We start from the raw sequence: 27,351 nt of genomic DNA, 5'->3' as shown, positions 1-27,351 counted from the left end.
TTACGTGGCGCTAGGGATTTGAATCACCGAACTGCCAATCTTTCTGATTGACTAGCTCAGCATCTTAGCCACTGAGCCACTGTGTCCCATTTTGATTCTTATTTTTCTTCATATAAATCATCAGAAAGTATTCACATTGGATTTTGCTTAATTTGCTTGGTTCGTTCATATGAACCAAGACTCATAACTTACTAGACATATGGAAAATCAGAAGCTGGAATTTTAAATTGAAATACACATATTTGATGACTTTGTGCAAATTTTAACAATTATATATAAACAGCTTTTCAGCTTGCAATTACCATCACAGTAAAAGCGGGTACTTTTAATCATATTAGTGCTTAATTCAGGAATATTGATCAAGAAATAATACTTTCCCAGTTGTAAATTTATAACTCATAGTGTAGCTTTGTAGATGTTTCAAAATAGTTCCACAATAACACAGGTGCCTAAATTAATAAACATTTGAAAAATCAGCAAGAGGGTTAATAGCACTAGTTATTGTTTTCTGATTAAGCAATTAGTGTGAACATCTTTGTACACCTGTTCCCATATCAAGAATTTCAATTACACTCAATGACTTTTCATCTCTCAATACTGAATTGGTAATGTGTTGGGCAGCAAGAATATTATCTGAACAATTTAATTTCCAGTAATTCAGCAATTATGGAACAAAGTTGGTTTAGCTAAAAAATGAGCTTTGTAAACATCTGCCTTCTCTGGAATAATGAATTTAAAATAATTATTAATCTGGGGTAATCTTGCCCCATATCAGACTGCTGGGTACATATACTTATCAGCTTTTTAAAGAGAGAAGATAAGTGCTCCAGCCTTAAATGGATTCCTGTGTGTTCAGGTTGATATTTAATCATTGTTGCAAACTATAGGAATGGTAGCAGAATATCTACTTTCAAAATGTGAAATAAAAGAGAACTGGCAGCCCCGGTATAGAAACAACCCCAAAAAGGAGGGAGGTGGGGAGATGGGAGGGTTAGCTTCATTCTTCACCCTGACCTTTTATCATGCTTAGTGATGTGATATTTATGGCGATTTGAAAGACCTCATAAAAATGTGGAATTCAATAACTGGATGACATGGGAGAGACAGGGTCATACAGATGTCCTGGAAACACAAAATGTTTCAGCAGATGTTACTGCGGTGAAAGTGAATTTAGAAGTATGACATCCTCAGCAAATGTCTTACTACAATATGTTCCAGAATAAGTTATCTTTCACCCTCCAAAGACATCGGAATAGAATTTGCCTTGCTTTGCCACTCAGTGGCTGTCAGCAGAGGTGACAATTATAGTGGCCAGCTAGAGCTAAAAAGGCATTTATCAAAGTTCCTATTAGCTGTAAATTGATGGGCTGCTTGAAAGTTTCAAGCAGAATCTTAAGGCCATGTTAATGACATGGCCTTTAACATCAAAGGGTTTGGGGACCACAGACGTTCTTCCCACCAGACCTAATGAGATATTTACCATTTGAACTGCTGTAAGAGATGGAAGTGCAAATGCCATTTCTGTTAAGAGGCTTGACCTTTGTCCCTGAAATAAGATAGTTATGGGGTGGGTGTGACTTGGGAGAGCAGAGCAGAGGTAAATAAGTGATCCTTTGTTTGTGCACATCTATCAAGACAGGTTTTGGAAAAGATTGTAAACTGTCTGTATGTGCTTACAGGAAGCATGTGAATGTTTGTGGGAAGAGAAAGGGGAGGCTATCAGCTATCTGTCTGTCTATCTACCTACCTACCTACCATTGTGGCCCACCAATGGCCAGCAGAGCTGGCAGCAGATTCGGACAGTGAGGAGGTTGGGGAGAAAGATGGGCCAGTCCTGGAGTCTGGGGAAGGCTCTGATGGGAGCTCTGTGTCAGAGGAAGAGAGGGGGCCTGGGCTATATGCCAGTTATCAGTTGCCTTCAGAGTCAGAAATCAGTGAGGCAGAAGAACAGCTGGAGCCTGTTCCCAGTGTGACCATGCACAGAATTGTCAGACGAAAGGAACAGCTAAAGAACAGGGGTTGACTTGGGAGCAAGGCCATAGATGGACAATGAATGGCCCCTCCCAGAGGAAATAAAAGACGAGCAAACGGTGAGTGAAGTTTGCAGGAGACAATTAGTTTGCTTAATTAGTTCATGTCTCTCAGAGACTCCTTACCAAGTTTTGCAGCTATCGGCCTGTCAGCTCTCCAAGCCAGATAAGATCTGTGACTGTAAATCCTCCCTTGAAAGACTTTGCTGGATGTGAATGAGCAGAATTAATAAAAGGGCTTTTTGTTGGGACAAGGAATTTGCTTCATGCTCCTGGGAAATCTACCTGGAGAATGTGAAGTTTGGGTGTGTCTGTGTATATGATGTGCACACAGAGACCCTACATTCTCAGTACAAGGGATGTAACATTCCCAGTACCAAATCTAACCTTCAGAAGTAGTGAATTAAACAAGTCTTTGTGCAGTCCATTCTGATTTGTATTCTCTGTTCCACCCGCTGATTTGGGAAATGAATTCTATTCTTGCCAGAAGGACTAAAAATCTAACACAGACTCTATGTTTCTTTCATTACAGTGGGGACTCAGTCATTGTAATATATTTATTAGTTTGCTACATTTGTATCCTACCTTTCCCTCTCAAGGCAGCATGACATTCTTCCCCTCTGGTTTCTCTCACAGCCAAAAACCTCTGGGCTCAGAGTCGCTGACTGTTATGCAATCCAACCTCCATTGATGAGACTGGACTGCAACCAAAGTCTCCCAGGTCCCAGAGTCACTCTGAATTGGGGACAGACCTGTCACTTTACCCAATACTCTTCCCTGCTGCGCTCCTTCTATGATGCTTCTCATATCTAAGCAACATCAAAAGAATTTAGCTTAAACTTGTGAGGGTGCATGACTGACACAGGAACATTATGTGTCCTTTCTTGAGATAAATGAAACATGCAGTAAATCGGAGTCATGCAGTCTGCCTTTGATGAGTAACCATCCCAAAATGTTCCAAGTTGAACTAGATTCAGGCTTCACTATGGATCAACCCATATTCCCAATTCATCGAGATCTCCCTTGACTCATCAAGTTTGAGCAGACAGTTTCATGTTGTGCAGGGAAATTTAGAGAGCCTTGGAGAAATCTCAACCCAACTTTTCCAACTCCCTTTCATGATGAATCACAGATCTCTTCCCCCATTTCCTTTAATGGGAGCTCTACTTTTGTAACTAGTAATCAAGGAATTGCCATATTTAATTACTCACGGTGTCCCCAACATGCCATATTAGTGCATAAATGCATAAATAGTGACACCTATAAAAATGGGAAAGTGAACACTTACCTTGCTCTGATGATGTCATCCATACAGGTGAGCAATATCTTAGAAGAAACTTCACCCTTATAAGGAAAAAAAAGAGTATTATTTATTTATTCTCACTAATGTTAATGTCAGCGTTCCGGAACGACCCAACTCCAATGAAAAATGGAAAAATATGGAACTTCTAAGGTGGTGCATGCTATCTGTAACTTTCATGAATACTTCTCTTCTATACCTTTAATTAGGGCCTCGGTTAATAATTACAGAAAAAGAATAAATGTATTAGCCTGCTCAGTCAATTAAATTCTGCAGTCTTAGTTTTGAGATTTATTTTGCATTCCGGTTGGTTGCCTCACCCCAGTGAAACACCAGATTAAAACAGTGAATCTAATATTCAAGAAATTAAATCAGCCACTAGCAAATAATTAGAGCATTATATTTTCACATGTCTATTGGGGTAGGAAAATTTTACACTTCAAGACAACTGAATCCTGCAGAGGGCTAGTCAAATGTTCCTCATTAAGGAGGCAACTTGCAAATTCTCAGCTAAGCCTCGACCATCGGCTGCAATATTTTTTTTAAAAAAGAGAATAGTACATCTTGATCTCTTCTCCCCCCCCCAAAAAAAATGTAATGCAGTAAATGTGATTTGAAATTGTATCAGTGCAAAGAGGAAATGAAACTTTCTACCCTTTTCCTAAAATGTGGAGATTAACAGAGAATTAGCATTCTTTCTTTTTGTAAAAAAGAAAAAGAAAAAGAAACTTTGATAACTTGACAGATCCTCACTCAGCATACATTCAGATGAAAAGGATTTGAGAAGCCCTCTTCCTTTGAAAAAAAATAATGTACCTAAAGAACAGGATGCTTTGTCACCAAGGATTACTGAATATTCTGTTCAAATCTTCAAGCCCACGTCCCCTCCCACATGTCTTTAGTTGCTTCTGCAGATTCCGAGATTCCCACACTTCTGAAACTTCAGTTTTATCCCCATGGCGCTGGCTGTTTTCTTCTCAGCTGTGGCATTCTCTTCCCTTCCCTCCTCCTCTTCTTTTTTTTTAAGTTGTCACATCTAAATTAACACAGCTGCTTCCAACTGCCCTCTCCTCACCTGACAGCAGGATAAAATAAAAGGATCTTGGAGATGACAGATCAGTTTGGTTTCATGCCACAACAACAGCCACTTGACGACTAAAGGGATGTTTTCAAGCATTCACTCTCCTTTGCCCCTCGCTTTTCTTCTTGCCCTAGTTCTCTAAGGCTTTACGCACTGCCCAAATTGGTTTTGTTTTTCAAAAATTGCTTTTCTGTGGACAAAACCTTCACCTTGGTGAATGAACAACCCTTCAGGCCTCCTGTCAGAATAATATACAGAAAAAAGCTGCTGCTTTGGATGAAGAATTGTACCGTAGACCTAGTTGAAACCCAAGTTATCCTCTTTGGGGTTTCAGTCCCTCCTCTTGAGTTGAGAAGTCTCCAGCACTGACAGTTTTACTCACATGAAATCTCCGTCAAACAAAGTTGGTGTATTCCCAAGAAGCTGACATGTGGAAAACAGCAATAGATGAAGGAACTTGGGGTGAGGCAGGTCAGGGAAATCAAGTGTGAAATACTGACAAAAGACCAGACTTTCCAAAACAGAGTGCCACAATCAAACTTTCTCTCTGTTTCTTCTTCTCTTGTTTACTGTTGGTATTAAATCCAATGGAAAAGCAGTGTCTTTTAAAGAAAGTGAAGGTGCTTGAAGAATGAATGATGTAGTGAATTCCCTGTACCAGTTTTCTGCTCTTGTTGGTACATTTTCCTGGACAATAAGTGATCATTTAAGAGAAAACTTTCAAAATAAGGTTGATTCCTTTGGGGCTTTCAGATGAGATTATCACAATTCCTTAAATTTTTATACCACAAATTTAGAATAGAATAGAATAACAGAGTTGGAAAGGACCTTGGAGGTCTTCTAGTCCAACCCCCTGCTTAGGCAGGAAACTCTACACCATTTCAGATAAATGATTATCCAACATCTTCTTAAAAACTTCCAGGGTTGGAGCATTCACAACTTCTGGAGGCAAGTTGTTTCACTGATGAATTGTTCTCACTGTCAGGAAATTTTCCTTACTTCTAAGTTGAATCTCTCCTTGATTAGTTTCTACTCATTGCTTCTCAGGTGCTTTGGAGAATAGTTTGATTCCCTCTTCTTTGTGGCAGCCCCTGAGATATTGGAACACTGCTATCATGTCTCCCCTAGCACTTCTTTTCATTTGAAGTTTTATAATTTTTATTTTGGTGGTAAACAAGGGATTGTTTCAATGAACGTGTCAATTAAATTTGCATAGGAGGAGAAAATTATTCTTCCACTTTGTAATAAGGAACCTTTTGTGAATATTTTGCCTTTCAGTGTCAGTTCAGACTGATGAGTCTTCAACTTCCCAGGTTTTCAAGCACTTTGTTTAATTTAAAAGAAAGACTTCAGGAGGAAAGTGCATGGATCACAAAATGGAAGAAGGCTGGAGTGAAATGATAGATTCCTGCATTGGCTTGCAGCTTTATCTGAAAGAAAATTAGAAAGTTACATCAGGATGGAGAACAGAATAGAGGGGGGGGGGGATTAAGGTAATTGGAGAATAGTTCCCATATCGGTTCCCATTTTTCTGTTTAAATTAAAAAATAATACATGCTAAAAGCATCATTACATGATGTTAGGACGAGAATATTGTTTAATTTGGTTAAGCGACCCCAAAAAACCCAAGAGAAGTGTTTCTCTACTGCTGAAAATTAATATTAAATATTTAAATTGAACTTTATTGAATTTTACTCTAAGAAGATCACTGTTGATTTCAATTTTTCACAAACCTGTGTGCAAAATGTTTGACAAATATATGAGGCATCCTTTTTCATTTAACCAAGACTTTAATGACCCCATAATCCCTTTTGAAGTGGAGTCTGGGCAATTGAATTGAGCTTGCAGAGTATTGTAATGGCCGGATGCCCTTCCTGTTACCAATGCAGATTTTTGTTCAGCAAACATATTTTCAGTGTACTAAGAGAGAGAAATATCTACCTCAACCCTAGGATCGAACTCACAGCCTCCTGATTGTGAGGTGAGACTTCTACCTCTAGGCTACCACACAACTCCTTTCATTTAACCAAGAATATAGCCTTAAATTGGAACTAAAGTGGATTGTTAGATGGGATCCCTTCCATTTTGATTTCTAGTTTACTGAGATGATGTTGTTAGAAAACAAAACAAAACAAAACAATATAATATTACAGTAGATTTTTTAAAATATATACAAAATCTAGCAAGCACACATATTTATTTTTTAACCATTTAAATGTTTTATATGGTTACTCAACTCACAACAATGAACCTGGCCAAAATTTCTAGATTAATGTCTGTTGGGAACAAAGGATCATCCATTAGGTCACAGCATAGAAAATTTATTCAAGCCAATACAAAAGAATCTAGAGCAGTTGGATTTGGATCACTAATAGGAACGCAATGATTTGAAGCTGATGACATGTTTAACTCTGCCTCCCAGTTCTGCATGTTCTTTCCTAATATGACAGAGAAGGCACAACTCCAACCAGATGACATTGATTCATGGAAGGGACCCAGAGCATGCCCTCTCTACTAGATCTGGTGGACTGAAGAGAGACAGTTACGAAAGAGGCAGTCCTACAGATAGACTGCCCCTCAGTGACGTGCGGTGAGGTTTATGGCTGGTGAGGCACTGAGGTCATCACAATCTTTTTATTAAAATGCCTTTGTAATACAGGGGGTTTTAATAAAAGGATCCGTGCCATTTTGTCCCGTCCTTGCGCATTTCAAAGTGGTGGCAGGCAAGAACATATTGCCGAGGACCATATGCGGTGACCACCAGTGGCCAACAACAAAAAGAGATTTGGTGGGGGCAAGGAGCTGAGGAGTTCTTTGTTGTGTTTTCCACAAGGGACGACAGTCCCCCCAAAGGGGGAAGGAGAGAGAGAGAGGAGAGAGAGAGAGAGAGAGAGAGAGAGAGAGAGAGAGAGAGAGAGAGTGAGAGAGGGAGAGAGAGATGATGATGACGACGACGACAATTAAGTATCAAAAACCTTTTGAGTTTGACAATATAATACATTATCCAAAATTATAAATAATCTTATTTTCAGATGCATTTTTTTGCCATCTCTGTTATTTTCTTTTTAAAAAATCAGACTTGCTTCCAATTTGTGCCTTCTGGCAAACTACAGTTTTCTTGGCAATAGATCTAGCTTGCCATTCCTTTCCTCATAGGTCTGAGAAAGTTTCTTTCTTTTTTCTTTCTTTCTTTCTTTCTTTCTTTCTTTCTTTCTTTCTTTCTTTCTTTCTTCCTTCCTTCCTTCCTTCCTTCCTCCCTTCCTTTCTTTCTTCCTTTCTTCCTTTCTCCCTGATTTGTTTCCCTCTCTTTTCTCTCTCTCTCATTCTATCCCTTCAGCTCTCTTTCATTTCTCTCTCCCCTTTCTCTCTCTAATTTGTTTCCCTCTCTTTTGCCTCTCTCCCATTCTCTCCTTCCAGCTCTCTTTCATTTCTCTCTATCTCTCTTTCTTCCCTTTTCTTTTTCATCTCTTTCTTGTGCTTGCAAGCAAAATACCCCAGGATCATAGTGGCGGGGACAGCAACTCCTTCCGCTGCACTGTGGAGAAGAGCCACACTGTGCAGGAGACTCCTCAGTGCTAGTCTCAGGTCAGCGTGAGCCACGGTCCCATTCCCCTCCTTCCTGAGCTAACATGAAGGGGACCGTGCCTAAAAAGTCAGACTAGATGAGGCATGCAGTTCTCCTGCCTCATAGTAGAGGGCGCTTTTTAGAGGCTTTTTTAAACAGTTAGGCAGTCATGCACGGTGAGGCTAGCTAGCCTCACCTCAGCACTCGCCTTTTCCCTTTTACATTTTTTTTTCTTTTCATGATGAGAGCGGTGAGGCTCTGCCTCACTTGCCTCACCTGACTACACATCACTGCTGGCCATATACCTTGTAGGACTTTTGTGCCACCAATCAATTAAAGAAGGTAGTGAGGTACGAATCAACAAAATGATATATTTTGTCAATATAGATCAGGTACTTCCCAAGAGAAACATCTGTTGAGTTGGAAATATGAGATCAAGGGGGAAAAATAATTTAAATCTTGGAGCATAGACTTATATAAATAAGGAGCCAGGAGTCAAGGTGGCGCAGTGGTTAGGGTGCAGTACTGCAGGCCACTTCAGCTGACTGTTATCTGCAGTTCAGCGGTTCTAATCTCACCGGCTCAAGATTGACTCAGCCTTCCATCCTTCCGAGGTGGGTGAAATGAAGACCCAGACTGTGGGGGCGATATGCTGACTCTGTAAACCGCTTAGAGAGAGCTGAAAGCCCTATGAAGTGGTATATAAGTCTAACTGCTATTGCTATTGCTATGTAGTATAGTGGGGAATGCATCTTTGCATCTTTGGCTTCATTTTTGTTGGCAATCAGTCACTTGGCAGTGAGGCAGGCAGCATAGAAAATGAATAAACAGAGTTCCTGTCCAGCTGAGTCATATCTGAAATCTACCACTTGAAGTTTACCACTTGATTTTTGCTAGTATGAAACTTGACATATAAATTATAACACTGAATTTAGCATCCTCCATAGAAGTTAGTTTAATGCTAATTACTGTGCCTTGGTAACTGATATTTGCATTTACCCTGAGAAAAGCTTAATAGGCAATTGACCTTGAATCATGAATATTCATCAAATAATTGTAATTATTCTATGCAAAGTGAAAAGTGAAACACAAATTACAAGTTAAAAGCAAGTTTTAAAATGGGTGGTCTTCTGGTAGGTGTAAATAAGAAGCCAAATGGTATGTCCAGATCATCGGAATGTGGAAACATCTGCATTTCGTATTTGCATTATCTCATCTTGCATCCATATAAACTGGTACTCAAATGGAAGAGAAGTAATGGGATAGTGTAAAAATAAACGTTTAATAAAATAAAAAATTAATAAATAAATAAACAGCAAAATTTAAGTTTTCTGTGCAAGTTCCCAAGGAATTGTATCAAAATGCATTACCATCATATAAATAGATTTTAAATAACTCTCAGTTACAGGAGTATTTCAGGCATAGTTACAGTGTAATCCAGAGGTGGGTTGCTCCCTGTTTGGCCTCGTTTGGCCGAACTGGTAGTGGAATTCAGGCCTGGGTCACAGAACCAGCAGCGACCCAGGCTTGCCACGCCCCCTGAACTGGTTCCCTCGCCATTGCTGGCCTGCCACCATTTTGGTTTTAGTGACTGCGCATGCGCAATTCATTATAAATGTTCTGCACATGCATGAAGAACAATTTACAGTGAACAGCACACACACGTGCAGCCATTAAGTGCGGGTTGGAAACTGGTAGTAAAAACGGCAGCAACCCATCCCTGATGTAATCAAAACTCTATGTAGAGCAGAATGAGGCTATTCAGTTTTCTCCAACCCCCAGATAAGTAGGATTGCAACTCCCACAAAGGAGTTCACACTGTCATAAATTCACAACACAAAGTGAATAGGAGTGAAAGTGGCCAGAGTTGAGTTTATTCGGAAATGCTATTTTGTTGAAGCCTGTCCTTTGTATAATCTTTTTTTTTACTTGTTACACTGATATCATAACCAGCATGGTTCTCTACTTGGAGAAGAAGGTGTTAGAGCATGAAAGTTTTGATTCTGGAGTTCCTACTTTAATTAATGGCCTGGATTGGAGACTGGAAAATTGGACAAAATCTAATCCCTTTCATTTCAACAACCATGAATCCTCTTTCTTTGTAGCTCTTACTCCACATCATCAGAATATAAGATTTCACTGCCATCATTGGGGAGGGGGGAAAGGGGGGTCCCATACTGTGGAAAGGGCTCTTGTACATTAATAACAATTAGTTGAATTAATGAATTAATTCTACATCTGAAAGAACCCTCAAAATTTAAACTTTATCTCTGAAGACAATGCTGAAAATAACCAACTTTGGTTCTACCCTCAAAACCCTCAAATTTGCATCACTCAAATTTTATATAATTGGTATAATTATTTTTTTTAAAAAAAAGATTTTACATAAAGTTTACTAACTACAGAAACATAACAAGTAAGAATAAATAGAGAAATATGGAAGAATGAAAGTGAAACGTGCAAAAGAGAATGAAAAAAGAAAAAGATATCTAAAGCAACTTCTGATCATCTTTGCAACACTTACAAAGGTGAATAACAATTTCTCCCTCCCAAATACCTTGTGGTGGTTCCCTTCTTCTCATAAAGAATTATTTTGTAACTCAGATTTCTTAACACTCAGCCATTTTCAACCTGGAACCTGGGGCGGGCTTCAAAAATTTTAGTAAGCGGTTCTCTGCAGTTACTGGTGGGTGTGGTCTAATCGGCCTCCTGCACCATGGCGGCAGGAGTATTTTTGCCATCCCTGAGCTCCAGAGGTTTTCCTCAAGCTTCCAGGAGGATGAAAATGGCCCCCTCAGGCTCCAGAGGCCCTCTAGAGGTCGGAAATGGGCCCATTTCTGGCCCTCCCAAACTTCCTGTAGGCCCATATTTACCCTCCCCAAGCATGCCCTTCACTTTCCTGCATCCAAAACGGGCCACATGTGGACTCCTGGGAGGGGAGGGGTGGTGGGTGGAACCAGCCAAGAGTGGGATTTGCGGGTTCTCCGAACTGCACAGAATCTTAGCTAGAGGTTCTCTCAAACCCCTGCGAACCCCCAGCACACCACCCCTGCCTGAAACTGAATTATTATTTTTTTGCCTAACCATTCTGTCAAGTCTTATTGCAGGTCTCAACCCAATTCCCTTTTCTCTTCTGCTCCTTCCCAGTTTGTGAGACACAACATGTGCTCTTCAAGCATTCCTGGAACACTTAAGACATTGATTTGGCGCATGAAGATTTTAATTTGACTTCTGCTTGGTAAGAATAGGGTTGCAGGCTATGTAATTTAGAAGAATCCCAACAGGTAAAACAAATAAATAATAAATAAATAAAAACAAATACCTTGGTAAGAGCTTAACATTGTAGTGGAAAAAAAGATTTTTTTCTAATATAGTTTTAATGAAGTGATATAGGGGATTTATGCCTGATTTATCACTGTTGAATTAATCTCTAAGAGGTCTTCTTGATAAGTTTTAGCAGAATGTAAGAATGCAACCTGATTGATGTGTTACCATGGGGCCAAAATGAGATTGGAACATATGGAGAAGAAACAACATGTACTTAACCGTAAATATTAGGTGATTAATAAAAGGAGATATTTAGGGGGAAAATATAAAGTTGATGTTCTTTTAGTGATGACATATTTGCAATAGAAATCACCACCATCATCATCTTGCTTCTCATTTTAAGAAAATAGTCTTAAATCAGCAGCCTTGTTTCTTTCCTTGCAAATCACTTAGCTATGTAATACATGTTAGAACAAATCCTTTGTTAGTATAAAGAGTGAAGATGGTCCTGAAGCAGTACACAAAATCTCACTGATTTGTTCCTGAAGACAGGTATAAAAATGAAGAATCAGAGAAGCGATCAAGCATAAAGCATCAAGATCTGTAACATAGTGGTGTGTTTAATCCATTTATTCACTTGCAACCCACAGCCTTCACTGGCTGTCCGTGCTGGAAAAAACACAGATAAATGCTGTTCACAGTGGGTGAAAACCCAAACTTTTGCTTTGTTTTGAGAAATCAACTGGTTGAGGTTATGTTTTAAGTTTATGGTGAAATTAGGACCTTGATCACATATCGATATGTGTTATACCATGGCATGGAACATTTTTTTAAAAAAATAAGCAGATGGACATCTGTCAATATGTTGATGACAATTATTTTCTGAAAATAACTCTGGAGACTATTTGGAACCTATTCTAACTGTTGTAAATAAGGGTGATACTGGATACTATCTGTCATTGTTTCGAGTAATGAACTCTGGAAAGTCAGGACTCTAACAGTTTGTTCAGGTTCAAGAGATCCTTTATTGAGTTCATCATACTGACACTTAGAAAGGTGAAACTAGCTCTAAATTATACCCATGCTTAAAGGTAAAGGTTTCCCTTGTGCATATGTGTTTGTCATTCCCAACTCTAGGTGGTCATATGGCTGGCATGACTAAACACCAAAGGCACATGGAGCACTGTTACCTTCCCACCAAAGGTGCTTCCTATTTTTCTACTTGCATTTTTACATGCTTTCAAACTGCTAGTTTGGCAAAACCTGGAACAAGTAATGGGAGCTCACTCCATTACATGGTGCTAGGGATTCAAACTGCTGAACTGCTGACCTTTCTGATCAACAAACTCAGCATCTTAGCCACTGAACCACCAGATCTCTTGCTTAGGGATAGTTAAAATAATGAAACCTCCCCACCTCCTTTTATCTCTCAGATCACACAGGCCAATCAGCCCAGATGTAGGTTCCCGCTCAACTTCAACAGGTGTCCGTTGACATGACCTTGATTCTCACACCCACTAATAGATGTTATAGCTAGCCAGCTAAGGCACCACATTCCTGAGTCCCTCCATTCTCCCCCCTCCTACTTGAATGGCAACCCAGAAACGAAGCAGTATGGCTTTAGCTGAAATCGTTTTACAAGTTGACACTAGGACTATCTGGGTAGTCATGTTAAAGACTGAAAATTCCATTCATAAGAAGAAGCTTAGATCATTTGCAATTACTGAGCCCCCATCTCATATCTGTGGATAAAATGAAATTCAGGTAGAGAAAAGTTCCAAGCCATAAGCAATTTGCAGGAAAGTAGCTGATGGTGTTGATGGGGAAACTATTTAGCTAAAATCCTGGGCTTACTGCAACTCACTCATTTTCACCATGGTGAAAATTAGGTGTCGGGTGTTGTTTGCTCTTTTCTCTGCCACTTTCACTCTCGTTTCAGTTGAATCTGCATGATTCTCACTCTACTTCTGGCAACCTGTGAGCATGTGAAAGGAACAAATGCTTTGCCATATAAATGCACATATTTTGAGTAGGTGGGCTGAAATGTTTTGGAGCCTGTTTCCATCCATTAAGATTTGCCAGTTCTCGAGTTACAATTTGTACTTACGAGCTGTGCTGGAATTTGGCACAAATGGACCTTGACGCCTTTTGTTCACCAAATGCGATTCCCCCCCCACAGCTGTTAGAAATAAAGGGCTTCCCAGAGGTGAGCACAATTTACCTCCTACAACAAATAATGGAGGCTGTTTAACAGGACTTTAGAGCACCATGCCTCCTACTTAGGTCTGTGTTTACTTATACTATTTAACAAGTGAGTAAGTAAGTTCCTCCCACCAAACAACTGATGTAAAGTAAATGCAAGCAGAGTTAAAAGTAGATTTCTTGCCAGGCTCAACACTTAGCATAATATGAGGTTGAATCCTTAGATCTGTAACAGTGTGGGTCAATCATAAGTTGTTGCAATTATAAATGAACTAAATGTATAACAGGCAATTTTAAGCTGTAAGAAAGTCATTCTATACTATTAACACCATTGCAAGAAGTTTTGTTGAAAATTTAAAGAGAATTGTAGAGATTCCTATTTAAGCAATCATTTGTCGGAATTTGGATGAAAGTGATTGAGTGTTATGAACAGAAGGTACAGATATGAGCAGACAGAAGGTTTGTTAAAAAAATACAATTGGATACAGAGAGAGTTAGAGGACAAGAAACTAACTGAATATTCGCATTGTGCTAAGCCATAATGTGATTTTGTTTTGTTGTAAATCTAGATATTTTATGAAGTGTAACTTGTGAATTATCCTGATATTTGAACTCAGTCAATTGTGGCTCATTCCACAAATTATAGTTAAAATAAATCTGATTCAGGATACTATGTTGGCCAATTGCTAATATGGAAAGAGAACTTACTGAAAGCATCATTTGTACTTTATTCCATAGACTGTGATATATCAACCCAGATAGTGCCTCTTTAGGTTTGATTAAAAAAAAGATGTTTCCTTAAAAGAAAGTCCTGCTTCTTTGAACCAGACAAAAATAAAGCAGTTTTATTTCCACGTCGGTCTACCCTGGAGTCCAGACTATTATAGGTCACTTGTTCTCCCAGCTTCAGAGCAGCTACATGCCCAGAACCTTTATGTACCATTGAAAAATCAGAAGACTTGCCTATGGCTTAGTTGTGTAATGAGAAGAAGGGAAAACCTTGAGGAACAGAAGCAAGTGACTTGCAAGACTGATGTTGTTTCTCGAAGCTAGACCAGACCTGAACCAAAGACACACAAGCTAATAGTGTTGTTATAAAGTTTAAATGTGCTCCTCTTTTTTCATCTCTTTGTTTCCTGATGTCATATCTGAGACGCTTTGTCAAATTACATTTCTGTCCTAGACTCACATTTCTTTTATGTGACTTGATTACAATTTTCCTCCTGTTCTACAAAGTTATTCCTTTCCCAAGGTATATAACTTGTTATATTCTTACAATAAGGCTGAGAAAGAATCCTCCTCCTCTTGTTCCATAAGGAACTTCATATATTAGAAACAAAATAAAAAAAGTCCTACCCAGTCATCTCAAACCTTCTCAGGTTCAATCTCAAACTGTCTACTGTGGACCTCACCCCATTCTTAATCCATAAAGGGGGAGTGCATAAGTGCACCAGCATGCCTACCATCCCTGTTTTACTGTCACTATTTATCTGTATCTACTTACTTTGTTCATGTTTATGTTTATACCTATGCCTGTTATCTTGTACATGTTTGACAAACAAATAAATAAATACATTTGTGTCCAGATCACCTGGAGTAGTGGCAAATGAAGATGGGTGATTGATACTTCCCCGCATCCTTTCTGGTAGTTCCCCCAAAAAATACTGGATAAAAGTTTTAAAAAAGCAGTGGAGCAGTAAGTGCGCTTATGCATGCCTCTATTGATCTCTTAGGAATGGGGTGAGGTCAATAGTAGACAGTTTAAGGTTAAATTTATGGGGGTTTGAGGATGTAACAACAGAGTCAGGTAGAGCATTCCAGGCATTGACCACTCTGTTGCTGAAGTCGTATTTTTTGCAATCAAGTTTGGAGCAGTTTAGCCAAACCATAGTTTGTATCTATTGTATGTTCATTTATTATTGCGGTTGAAGCTGAAGTAGTCATTGACAGGACATTGTAGCAGATAATTTTGTGTACTACACTTAGGTCAGACCTTAGTTGGTGTAGTTCTAGGTTGTCCAAGCCCAAAATTTCAAGCCTGGTGACATAAGGTATTCTGTTGTGAGCAAAGGAGTGGAGGACTCTTCTCGTGAAATAGTTAATAGTTCAATAATTAACATTTCACACAAAAGTTTTTCCATTTTGAAAACTGGGGATTTTTTAAACTGCAAAAAATGTTGGTATCAATCAACAAGAGAGCTGATGGCACTGTTTTTATTTAGCTGTTCTCCTGTCTCACAGGACATGACATGACTATAGGCAACCACTAAAATTCAGCATTGGTTTGGGAATACTAGATCTACTGCATGTTAACTCCGATCATCCCCATTTTCCCTTAAGAAGTAAATTAACTCTCTGCATTAACCACAATTAGCAATGTAACACGAATTCATTCCATCTGGTACTCTTAAGACATTTTCCTTTTCTTTCTTTTTTTAATGAAGAAGCTACAGAAGGTGACGCATGTAGCATATTGTTCTTTTCCTCCTCCAGATTACAAAATAACATAGCTGCCTCACCAGCTCTGAAGGGCCAATGAAAGTTGCATTGGTTTTCTTACTGAATACAAAATGTCTTTCTATATCATCTCTTGGCGGGGGGGGGGGGGGTATCATATTTTTCGGAGTATAAGACGCATTGGAGTATAAGACACACCTTAGTTTTGGGGAAGGAACATAGGGAAAAAATTCTGCCTCCCAGGTATTCATCTGGCTAGAGTCCTTACTCTGGTCAGCTTCAGGACATAGGCTTGCTGGTTTTATCCCCTGGTTGAGGATAAAAAACAGCTTCTAAAGCTCAGCTGATCATCAGTGAGAGAAGCAATGAAAAAAGCAGGCAAAGCACGGAAGATCGCTTCACTTGTTAGTGCCTCATTAGGGCTGAAAAAAAATCTTTGAAAAAGCTACATTTGGAGTATAAGATGTACCCAACTTTTAGAGGGGGGGAAGTGCATCTTATAGTACAAAAATATGGCAATCTGTTTTATATAGCACTTTATATCTGCTATATAAAACAGATTTAAATTTGATGACAAATACACTTCCATGCATCCTTCCATTTTGCCCTTTTCGTGCAGAATTCAGAACATTGCTGTAAGTGATAAGAACCTTTCAAGCATTAGAAAATTAAATGGGAAGGAATTTGTATTTCTTCATGATTGGTGTTCTCTGTCTCTAATAGAGAAATGCCCATTTTCCAAAAGAGATGCTTTCCAAATTCCTAGAGAAAAGTGTTTTTATGTGTATATGTAGATAACATACATATAAGTCAGTCCCCAAAGATTGTGACTCATATTAGTGTATATCTCTTACAGAAAAAGTAAAATTATTTCAGTTGAGAAAAAGTTGTTCTCAAAAATTCTTCTCCTTGGTTTCTTAACAAACTAGAAACATGTTTTAAATTTAAAAATGGAGGAGAAACTCTGAAATATGAATAGAATGATCCATTAGATTACTTCCCAATTCATTTGTGCATGAAAGAGAAATGGGCATATTTAATCCTGCCTCCTACTTCACTTGTGCTTTGGGAAACTTTGATAAAGTCTACTACTGTATCAGAAAGAATGCTTTCCTTTCAGCTAAATCATTTTTTAAAAAAGGGGATGGAAATGAAATGAGAAAAAAATACAGAGGAATTTTAGTGCATGTGGGTGATAGTCTTTGAATTACATTGTGACTGAGGGTATGTGCTCATTCTTTTATTGTACAATGATTTTGCCTAAACCCTTTGTAGTTTAGGTAAAGGTAAAGGTTCCCCTTACACATGCATATTAGTTGTTCCCAATTCAAGGAGCGGTGCTCGTCTCCGTTTCAAAGCCGAAGAGCCAGTGCTGTCAGAAGATGTCTCCGTGGTCATGTGGTTGGCATGACTAAATGCTGAAGGTGCATGGAATGCTATTACCTTCCCACCAAAGATGGTCCCTATTTTTTCTACTTGCATTTTTATATGTTTTTGAACTGCTAGGTTGGCAGAAGCTGGGACAAGCTCACTCCATTACGCAGCGCTAGGGATTCGAGCTGCCGAACTTCCAACTCTCTGATCGACAAGCTCAGCGTCTTAGCCATTGAGCCACCACATCCCTTTCTAATTTACTGGTTTTCAATTAACATCTTTCATTCAAATGATGACATAAAAGAGCTAGTTTGGTCTAGTGGTGAAGGCACCAGGCTCGAAATCAGGAGACTGGAAGTCCCAGTCCTGCTTTAGACATGAAAGCTGGCTTAGTAATCTTGGTCTAGTCACTCAATCTCAGCCCATGATGTCAGGATTGGCAACAAGCGAGTTGGTTAGTACTTGTCACAACCAAATGGATCAACACTCAGTTGATTATAAAAAGAGGGGGGGGACTGCACTAGTGGGAAAATGCTAGGAAGGTGGGAGGTCTCCTAATGATAATCCAAAAAAGTTCTCTACTGTGTTTTTCCAGATGAAAGGAATAGGGGAAGGGGACATGACTGTCTTAACTTTAACGAAATAACAAAATACATTCTAAAGCAATGTGGAAATTCACATTTTAATTGGGGGCGGTGGGAGTGGAAAGAGGAAGATATCAGCACATTGATCCATTTTCTGTAAGATTAAGGCTATGGTGAGAATATGTCTTTGTTTTTATGATACGTTCCCCCCCACTTTTAAAAAAATTCTGAACTTTATTTATTACGTTAATATCTTTTCCTCAAGAAGCTTAGGGTGTATACATAGTGAACTCTACTATATCATGGTCCTTTGAGATAGATTAGGCTGCAATATAATTGAAATTTCTTATAGCAATCTAGTTTCATTGCCTCAATTAATAGTTATGGACAATCCCATGAAGCAAAAGTAGACGGCTAGATTTTTATTGAACTATAGAAATGTATTACATGAACATGAACTAATTGTAAGGTGTAAGTTGCATTAAAGGTCATTTGTTGTATCCTCATTTTTGCAATTGGAAATTATGTTCCTTTTTAAATTGCAATTAAACTGTCCGTGTTTTATGCATGAAATTCTCTTGCCCATTTAGACTGAGGTCTCCTTGCCTTTCACACTTGATATTCCAGCAAGGAATTGATGCTAGCGCATAGAAAATAAAAATGCATTGTGTCAACAGGCCAAATCCCTCTGTGTTGTGTTGAAAGAATCTAAATGCTTTAGCAATGGCCAGTGATAGTCACCTTGTGTCCAATCAATGTCACATTCTGCTGCCCATTTTGCCAGTTGGAGCATGAGTGTGATCATGTCAAATACTCCATTTCAACTTATATATGATTTCAGCTTTTCTAATATCACCGGTTTGGTGTTGACTTTTGCTCAGTTCTACTGCTGGCTAGAACTCAAAGCTCAGTCACCACCTGCAGAGATCTTTAGAGTGACTACACACATTTATTCCCATTTACAGCCAACTTCTGGAAGAATGATCTTCAGAAGCAGTATTAAGAGGGCAGCATTCAGGGCAACACTTCAGCTGTATGACTGGTTGATTGAAAGGGTGTCTCCAACAGTTCTGGCTCAATATAACATTTTAAGGCAAACTCTTTCTAAGTCTGGTTTATTCTGAGCCCAGTTAATATAATTACTGCTTGTGTTCCAAACAGGATCAGATACTAAATCATTTCATATCTTCTCAGTCAAAGCAGTTATTATTTTACCCTCAGTTTGAATAGATGGCAACATATCTAGTGCTACAGCTCACTGAAAAGAGTAAGTTACAATCCCAGTGATATTTCTGGCTGAAAAACCTTTACAAAATGTAATGGAATATGTTGTTTTAATTCCATGCTTCCTTGATAGCTGCTTATATTGAACTAAGTAAAAATTATTAGCAGATCAATCAATTAACCAACCAATTTACAGACCCCTCACATCCAGGACATAAAATGTTTCAACTCTTACCCTCAAAATAACGCTATAGATTGCTGCACAAAACTAGACACAAGAACAGTTTTTCTCCAAATGCCATCACTCTGCTAAACAAATAATTCCCTCACCACTGTCAAACTATTCACTAAGGCTGCATTACTATTACTATTAGTCTTCTCATCGTTCCTATTTATGTAAATTTGTAGCGTAACGGAGTGAGCTCCCATTACTTGTCCCAGCTTCTGCCAACCTAGCAGTTTGAAAGCACATAAAAATGCAAGTAGAAAAATAGGAATCGCCTTTGGTGGGAAGTAATTGGAGCTCACTCCGTTATGCAGCACTAGGGATTCAAACCACCTTTCTGCTTGACAAGCTCAGTGTCTTTGCCACTGAGCAACCGTGTCCCTTCTAGCTCATAATATATAAGCTACATATATTCTCTTCTATTAGGCAGATAACCTTTCTCTGGTTTTTCTAGAAAAAAAAATATGGTTCCTCCTATTTGCTTATTTGTTTGGTTTACAAATGCTGAAATTCTTATTCTTAGCCAGTACAGACAAAGCAATCATTTGCAACAGAATACAGAAATCACTAACCAAGAAATGTTTAATTAAAGGGTCAGCTAAAAGAGATAATTTGTCTCTTATCAAAGCCTTTTACATTACTTATTGGTCTCAGAGAAACACATGCATTTCTAAGCTTTCTCAGCTTGAGCTTTGAGAAAATGTATTGTAGAATGCTCATTTTGGTGTGTTTTTTTTCTATATGAAGTAGCTCTTTTCATTGTATGCCTGCCCTACTCTCATTCCATGTTTGTACCATTAAAATCAATCTCTTTCAAAGTTAGCAGAAAATTCCCTTTTAAAAAAGAAATGGGGAAAAAGAAAAGAGAAAAGGTATTACTTATATTTACCTTATATATAATATGAAGGATGACATACATATACCTTACCCATGTTTAAGGTAACTGATGAAAGTTTAATTAACTTAAAATTAAATCAAATATAGTTTTTGCCTAGCATCACTTAAGGCTTAAGGAATGTAGCCCCTAGAATAATTGCATTTGAGGGCTAAATGCACCATAAATGCATTAGCCCTCAAACACAAGAAAATACAAGTCTTTTATGTAGTTTTTAATGGATGGTCTCTTGTGACGAGCCTAATGACAGAGAGTGGAAGTGTGACCTTCCTCCCATACTTGGGCATACCAGGGGTTGTGACTTTAAGTATATACCTCCCACCCTGGCTGGCTGATAAGGAGTCGTTCTCTGTAGCTCAAAAGGTTAACTCCCTGCCTGGGAGGCAATGGAGCACAGGTTCGATTCCCAAAAACTTGGGTATGGCTAGCTGATGAGAGCTAAATAGCTTGAAATAGATCTATACTAGTCTCCCTTTATTTATTTATCAGCATAAATATAACAAATGTAACAAAAAAGGCAACAGTAAAAAATATTGGGTTTCTGTCTGGATGGTCTCTTGTGACGAGCCTAATGACAGAGAGTGGAAGTGTGACCTTCCTCCCATACTTGGGCATACCAGGGGTTGTGACTTTAAGTATATACCTCCCACCCTGGCTGGCTGATAAGGAGTCGTTCTCTGTAGCTCAAAAGGTTAACTCCCTGCCTGGGAGGCAATGGAGCACAGGTTCGATTCCCAAAAACTTGGGTATGGCTAGCTGATGAGAGCTAAATAGCTTGAAATAGATCTATACTAGTCTCCCTTTATTTATTTATCAGCATAAATATAACAAATATATATATATATATCTTCTTTCCAATTGTTTGAAGCCATTTTTTCAATCTTTGGCATGTTGGAAAAGTAACAATGAATCCACTGATGTTTTTTTAATCCCTCCTTTACACACACATGAAGTATTGTCCTTTAAAATTTTTGATATTAAAGAATAGAAAAATGTATGCAAGCTGTTTTTTTTCAAATAAAAAATAAAATAAATTTACTAACAAAACAAAACCTGCTGTGTTCAACTGGGCTTTGTGACCTATCTACCTGAACAATCAAAGTGAGGCTATAAACTTTAGGAAAATCTAAAGGTTTCACCTTTCTTTGCTAAAGAATCTCTCCTTTTGGTGCTGAAAGAACTTTCTATCTTACCACTACTTAATAACCTCAAAGTTATTACAAGGGTGCCTCTAAATGGCAATGTCATCACAGAGTAATCATCGGTGTAATCCTTTTAAAACTTTCTCAGTCATTTCATTTCATAGATGCTCAGCATCTCTTCAAAGACTTGAGATAGTTTTAGAATCCACTTTCATTTTCTAATCCAGCCAGGGCTTGAGAAAAAAAAAAAGAATTCAATGTGTTATTGGGATTTTCTCATGCTCGTCTTAGAAAGTTAACAACAAGCATCCCTGGTTTTTTTTTTCCTTTCACCATTCTGAATCTTAACTTTGGTTACCATCAGCAAGCAAAATGGACCGAAAAAAGATTAAACTATAGAATTTAATTTCCATAACAGATGTCTCCAGTTGCAGTGATGGCAGCTGATTTAGGACACTTTAAAAAGGATTAGAAAATTTGTTGGACCACAGGCTGTGTTAATGTCATTCACATACAAAGCACAAAACAAGTTCTTGAATTAATTTGATTTCTGATTCTGGAGGTTGTTCTTTCCAGAATTGATGTCATCGTCGTCGTCGTGGTCGTCATCATCATCATCATCATTAGTTAATCTTTGGTGAGATTAGTAGCTGGTTGATAGCTCAACAGCTTGAGTCCTAACCAAGAACCTAGGAACTGTTAAGGTAACGTCGGAGGATATAAGCTGTTCCAAGGAGGATGGTGTATTATTATTATTATTATTATACAATTGTATCACAGCGGCCAGTTGTTTAGCCGGAGTTGGCATCGGTTACTAGTCGGGCCCCACCCAGGGGCCTAGGACATCGTAACGTATTTTCGTAATATGCGTGCAGATCCAAGCAGTGCAGCTTTTTGCATTTGACTGATGGTGATTTTGTCAATTTTTAACTGTTTTAAATGTAATTCCAGTGCTTTTGGAATAGCACCCAGTGTGCCAATTACCACTGGAATTATCACTGCTGGTTTGTGCCATAGTCGTTGAATTTCGATTTTTAAGTCCTGATATCTTGCTATTTTTTCATGTTCCTTCTTGGCGACCCTGCTATCACCTGGTATTGCGATGTCTATGATTGTGATCTTATTTTTCTCAACCAGTGTGATGTCTGGTGTATTATGCGCCAGTATTTTGTCGGTTCATATACGGAAATCCCACAAGATCATGACCATCTGATTTTCGGTGACTTTTTCAGGCTGATGTTCCCACCAGTTTGTTGCTGTTTTGATATTATAATTTTTGCACAAATTCCAATGGATCATTTGTGCTACTGAATTGTGCCGCAATTTATAATCAGTCTGCACGATTTTTTTACAGCAGCTGAGTATGTGATCAACAGTTTCATCAGCTTCTTTGCAAAGTCTGCATTTGGCATCATCAGAGGATTTTTCAATTTTGGCCTTAATGGTATTTGTGCGGATAGCTTGTTCTTGTGCAGCCAGGATTAGTGACTCTGTTTCTTTCTTTAATGTACCTGTTGTTAACCATAACCAAGTTTGTTCACTGTCCACTTTATATTTTATTTTTTCCAGAAATTGGCCATGCAGTGCTTTGTTCTGCCAACTCTCCATTCTTGATTTTATCACATCTTTTCTGTATTCTTGTCTCGTCTGTTGGGCCTTCAGTAGATTTTTGTTCTTTACTTCGATTAATAGATGTTCTTGATTTTCTTTTAAATAATCAGCCAGTGCATGTTTTTCTTCTTCAACTGTCTGCTTCACTTGTAATTTATTATTATTATACAATTGTATCACAGCGGCCAGTTGTTTCGCCGGATTTGGCATTGGTTACTAGTCGGGCCCCACCCAGGGGCCTAGGATGTCGTAACATATTTTCGTAATATGCGTGCATATCCAAGCAGTGCGGCTTTTTGCATTTGACTGATGGTGATTTTGTCAATTTTTAACTGTTTTAAATGTAATTCCAGTGCTTTTGGGATAGCACCCAGTGTGCCAATTACCACTGGAATTACCACTGCTGGTTTGTGCCATAGTCGTTGAATTTCGATTTTTAAGTCCTGGTATTTTGTGATTTTTTTCATGTTCCTTCTCAGCGACCCTGCTATCACCTGGTATTGCAATATCTATGATTGTAACCTTGTTTTTCTCAACCAGTGTGATGTCTGGTGTATTATGCGCCAGTATTTTGTCCGTTTGTATGCAGAAATCCCACAAGATCTTGACCATCTGATTTTCGGTGACTTTTTCAGGCTGATGTTCCCACCAGTTTGTTGCTGTTTTAATATTATAATTTTTGCACAAATTCCAATGGATCATTTGCGCTACTGAATTGTGCCGCAATTTATAATCAGTCTGTGCGATTTTTTTACAGCAGCTGAGTATGTGATCAACAGTTTCATCAGCTTCTTTGCAAAGTCTGCATTTGGCATCATCAGAGGATTTTTCAATTTTGGCCTTAATGGCATTTGTGCGGATAGCTTGTTCTTGCGCAGCCAGGATTAGTGACTCTGTTTCTTTCTTTAATGTACCTGTTTTTAACCATAACCAAGTTTGTTCCCTGTCCACTTTATCTTTTATTTTTTCCAGAAATTGACCATGCAGTGCTTTGTTCTGCCAACTCTCCATTCTTGATTTTATCACATCTTTTCTGTATTCTTGTTTTGTCTGTTGGGCCTTCAGTAGATTTTTGTTCTTTACTTCGATTAATAGATGTTCTTGAGTGTCTTTTAAATAATCAGCCAGTGCATGTTTTTCTTCTTCAACTGTTTGCTTCACTTGTAATAATCCTCTGCCACCTGATTTTCGGGGCAGATATAGTCTATCAGTATCACCACGTGGGTGTAAACTGTAGTGCATTGTCATTTATTATTATTATTATTATACAATTGTATCACAGCGGCCAGTTGTTTCGCCGGATTTGGCATTGGTTACTAGTCGGGCCCCACCCAGGGGCCTAGGACGTCGTAACGTATTTTCGTAATATGCGTGCAGATCCAAGCAGTGCAGCTTTTTGCATTTGACTGATGGTGATTTTGTCAATTTTTAACTGTTTTAAATGTAATTCCAGTGCTTTTGGAATAGCACCCAGTGTGCCAATTACCACTGGAATTACCACTGCTGGTTTGTGCCATAGTCGTTGAATTTCGATTTTTAAGTCCTGGTATTTTGCGATTTTTTCATGTTCCTTCTGGCGACCCTGCTATCACCTGGTATTGCGATGTCTATGATTGTGACCTTATTTTTCTCAACCAGTGTGATGTCTGGTATATTATGCGCCAGTATTTTGTCGGTTTGTATACGGAAATCCCACAAGATCTTGACCATCTGATTTTCTGTGACTTTTTCAGGCTGATGTTCCCACCAGTTTGTTGCTGTTTTAATATTATAATTTTTGCACAAATTCCAATGGATCATTTGTGCTACTGAATTGTGCCGCAATTTATAATCAGTCTGCGCGATTTTTTTACAGCAGCTGAGTATGTGATCAACAGTTTCGTCAGCTTCTTTAAAAAGTCTGCATTTGGCATCATCAGAGGATTTTTCGATTTTGGCCTTAATGGCATTTGTGCGGATAGCTTGTTCTTGCGCAGCCAGGATTAGTGACTCTGTTTCTTTCTTTAATGTACCTGTTTTTAACCATAACCAAGTTTGTTCCCTGTCCACTTTATCTTTTATTTTTTCCAGAAATTGACCATGCAGTGCTTTGTTCTGCCAACTCTCCATTCTTGATTTTATCACATCTTTTCTGTATTCTTGTTTTGTCTGTTGGGCCTTCAGTAGATTTTTGTTCTTTACTTCGATTAATAGATGTTCTTGACTTTCTTTTAAATAATCAACCAGTGCACGTTTTTCTTCTTCAACTGTTTGCTTCACTTGTAATAATCCTCTGCCACCTGATTTTCGGGGCAGATATAGTCTATCAGTATCACCACGTGGATGTAAACTGTAGTGCATTGTCATTAGTTTCCTGGTTTTTCGGTCCAAAAGGTCCAAATCAGCTTGTGTCCAGTTAACTATGCCAGCTGTGTATCTTATAACTGGTATTGCCCAAGTATTTATGGCCTTGATTGTATTTCCACCATTCAATTTAGATTTCAAAATTTTCCTAACTCTGTTGGTGTACTCTCGTCTGACAATAGTTTTTACTTCTCCATGCTTGATGTTATCCAACTGCAGAATGCCTAAGTATTTGTAGGCTTCATTTTCTTTGCATTTAATTAGTTGGCCATTGGGCATTTCAATTCCCTCAGATGCAGTGATTTTGCCCCTTTTTATGGATACAGTGGCGCATTTTTCCATGCCAAACTGCATTGAAATATCGGTGCTGAATACTCGGACTGTATTTGTCAATGATTGGATTTCTATTTCTGACTTTCCATAGAGTTTCAAATCATCCATATATAGTAAATGCGAAATTTTTTCAGCTTTTTTGGCTGTTTGGTAGCCTAATTTCATTTTTTTTTAAGATTACTGATAGTGGGATCATTGCGATGATGAAGAGAAGAGGTGAAAGTGAATCACCCTGGAAAATTCCTCGCTTGATATTAACCATTCCGTAGATCTCATTCCCTACTGCCAACTCAGTTCTCCATTGTTTCATTGCCTTTTCAGTAAAGGATGTAATATTTTTGCTAATGCCAGTTGTTTCTAAGCATTTTATGATCCAACTATGTGGCAGTGAGTCAAATGCCTTTTTGTAATCAATCCAGACCATATTCAAGTTCGTTTTTCTGTTCTTACAATTTTCTAATATCATTTTATCAATTAGAAGCTGATCTTTTGTGCCCCTGCTCCTTCTTTTGTTGCCTTTTTGCTCTACTGGCAAGATGTTGTTTGTTTCCAAATAATCCATCATGTTATCTGCAATAATGCCTGTGAGTAATTTGAAGGTTGTTGGCAAGCATGTTATTGGTCTATAGTTTTCAGGTGTTGTTCCTTTAGTTGGATCTTTCTGAATCAAGTATGTTTTTCCAGTTGTCAACCATTCATCAATTTGGCCCTTTTGTAAAATTTCATTCAGTTGCCTGGCCAATATTGCATGTAAACTGGTCAGATATTTGAGCCAGAAACCATGTAATTGGTCCTTTCCAGGTGATGTCCAATTCTTTACCTTTTTAACTCGATTTTTGACCATCTCAGTTGTTATTTCTAATAGTTGCATTTGTTTGTTGCCAATGCTTTTCTCAAAGTCATGTATCCACTTTGCTTCCTTGTTGTAGTCCTTTGCATTTTCCCACAATTCTTTCCAGAATTCAACTGTGGCCTGTTTTTCTGGTTTTTCACTTTTGGTGTCACCATTTACATTAAGACTTTGATAAAAACGCCGTTGGTCTGATCGAAATTGCTGATTTTGTTTATATTGGATGATTCGTGCCTCATATCTTTCAATTTTTCTAGCTGTTGCTGTTATCTGCTGTTTTACAATCTCTACAGCTTCATTGATGTTTCTTGTATCCAATCTATATCTCCTGATTAGCCGATCTATGATTTTGTTGTTTTTAAGCCGTTGCTCATGCATGTTCTTTAAGTTACTAGCATCTGCCCTTAATTTTTTGATTTTTTGTTCTAAACGGATTTTCCACTTTGGCTTTGATGCTTTTTCTGTTGTATGACTAGGTACTTTAATTTTAATGCCTAGTTCATTAGTGACTATTACAGCTGCGCTGTACATTAACTGGTTTGTTTCCAAGATGGATCCTGGTTCAATTGTTGAAAACACTGCATTAACCATTTTCATGATAGGGGCCAAAATTTTCTTCGGCACAGTTTTTAGTGATGGTAAACGTTGCCTTTCCTCATTAAGCAGAAAATGCTCCATGATCTTATCCTTCAATTCTTTTTGTTTTTGAGTTAGTTCATCAGTTGGTTCAGTGATAACTGGTTCTAGTGGTGGTGATGTTATTTCCTCCCCAAGAGCATCTTCTGGGAGTTCTACTATAATGTCTTTAGTTGTGTCTTGAATATCAGTTATTTCCGCTTGTGATATTGTTTTTTGGGTTTTGCAATT

The sequence above is a fragment of the Thamnophis elegans genome, chromosome 14 (genome assembly GCF_009769535.1).
Source record: "Thamnophis elegans isolate rThaEle1 chromosome 14, rThaEle1.pri, whole genome shotgun sequence".
Classification (NCBI taxonomy): domain Eukaryota; kingdom Metazoa; phylum Chordata; class Lepidosauria; order Squamata; family Colubridae; genus Thamnophis; species Thamnophis elegans.
This window is presented reverse-complemented; position numbering follows the sequence as displayed.